Genomic DNA, 2,055 nt, shown 5'->3' on the forward strand with positions numbered 1-2,055 from the left:
CTACCTTGATCAAATTCTGTAAACTTCCTTGGAACCAAAATAATACTTATAAACCCTTTTGAACATGTAATAATTATTACTAAAAAGGGATATATATTTTAGTTATTTTGTCCACTGTTGTCTATGTTGCATTTTGTAAGTCACCATATTAGTATGATTAGTATTGCCTCTAGTGAACTTGGACCTTTTGTTGAAGTTATTACCTAATAAAACTGTTTATATTCTGTGCACTATTTTTTATTATTATTTATTTTTTATGTTTTTGGACTGTGTGGGGTGAAGGGAGAATCAGTTACCAGTGACCCAAATCAGTTCAGTAATCAGTGACCCAAAGGCCACTCATAATACCCCTATTTGCTATAATTGTATCATATTTTATAAATTTATAATAATTTAAAAACATCAGATATGAGTTCAGTGAGTTGGTTCAGTTTACACTTTTAGAAGACTACCTTAAATTAACTTGATGATACAAGAGAAAGAAATGCGATGTACTTGAACCAAATAAGTGTTTATTTTAAAGGCGTCTTAGACACCTCTGCACCTCGTAGATTTGAATTCTGGCATTATTTTGCCTATTTATGAACCTTTTACCCAGTGAAGTGGTTTTACTATAGTGCACGAGGGCATTTTCAGGATGTGCGCAGAAGTGGTTGATGAACACAGACAGATCAGTGCGCAGTGCGCTCTTCAGTCTCCACTCATGACTATATTTTATGTGTCTCAAAATATAGTGAGCTGAATGCCTCAGCAGCATTTCTGGCCATAGATTTTGTCGCATTTCGAGTTAGCAAAATGTCCAAAAAAACAACAACAACAATCTACGCGCACCCAATGTCCAAACATGATGCACGCGCATATAATGCCCAAACCCGCTATATAAATTTAGTGTTAAACATTAGTGTTAAAAACAGGCTACATTTCAAGCGGTGTTGTAGTTTAAAGCAGTCTATAGAGAGAGTTACTTGAGGTTCAGTGTGTTGTTTTCAAAAACCACAGTAATGCATTAGCTGTGTGGAAAAGAGCGTTTATAAAATGGAACTCGTTGTCACTTTAAAGGAATCGTATACTCAGAATGCAAATCCTGTTGTCATTTACTCACTCTTGTGTTCTAGAGGTTCTAAACCTCTATGACTTGCTTTTTTTCTGTGTTACACAAAAGTAGATGTAATAACAGCCCCAGTATCCATTCGCTTTCATTGTATGGCAAAAAGATGCAATAAAGTAGCTAAATGGTGACTGAGGATGTCATTCTGCTGCGCACCCCCTTTTGTGTTTAAGGGCAGAAAGTCACAGATTTAGAACAACCTGTGGTTGAGCAAAGAACATAATTTGCGTTTTTCGGCGAACTACCCTTTTATGAAATAACGGAATCTCATCTCACCTGTTGGTTTTGGATGTTGCACTGACTCGTGACTGATTTCGTCTAACTAGCGTACAACAGGTGTCCAGTGCGAAGAAAACCCGTTACACTCCAACCGCCTCCACAGAGAGAAAAGCGCGAAAATGCGCAACAACAGAAATAGAACGCGGGAAAATAATATCCATTTGATCATTGATCCTCTCATTTCGCATTCAAGATGGAGCTAATCTGCAGAGTTTCCCAAAGCCGTTTGTTGTCTCCAGAAAGTGCATGTGCGAGATCTTTGATTGTTTATCATCTTGCATATTCTCTTTCCCATGTAGGTTTCATCGCACTTTGGTGTGACGCGTTCTCATCTTTCGTAAAGTGTTATTTTGATCATTGAAGAGACTTGGAGCGCAAAGATGTCCTGTCTGCATACTGCATAGACAGTCTCGATGTCCTGTCTGCATACTGCATAGACAGTCTCTCTCTCTCTCTCTCTCTCTCTCTCTCTCTCTCTCTCTGAAGAGAGCGCTTGTGCATACTCTCTCTCTCTCTCTCTCTCTCTCTCTCTCTCTCTCTCTCTCTCTCTCTCTCTCTCTCTCTCTCTCTCTCTCTCTCTCTCTCTCTCTCTCTCTCTCTCTCTCTCTCTCTCTCTGAAGAGAGTGCTTGTGCATACGGATCACTACTCGACGCCTAGTGTCACAGAC

General features: G+C 39.1%; 1 protein-coding gene across 1 annotated transcript in view; it reads right to left on the minus strand.

Annotated features, from left to right (window-relative positions):
- LOC107701104 (short transient receptor potential channel 4-like) overlaps positions 1–1,532 on the minus strand; it is a 16,133-nt gene extending 14,601 nt beyond the window's left edge. The window contains exon 1 of the mRNA XM_016503034.1: positions 1,385–1,532. The gene's annotated coding sequence lies outside the window, so the exon portion shown is untranslated. The remainder of the gene's footprint in view (positions 1–1,384) is intronic.
- Positions 1,533–2,055: the final 523 nt, after the last annotated feature.

The sequence above is a fragment of the Sinocyclocheilus anshuiensis genome, unplaced genomic scaffold, assembly GCF_001515605.1.
Source record: "Sinocyclocheilus anshuiensis isolate Anshui unplaced genomic scaffold, SAMN03320099.WGS_v1.1 scaffold907, whole genome shotgun sequence".
In the NCBI taxonomy this organism is placed as follows: domain Eukaryota; kingdom Metazoa; phylum Chordata; class Actinopteri; order Cypriniformes; family Cyprinidae; genus Sinocyclocheilus; species Sinocyclocheilus anshuiensis.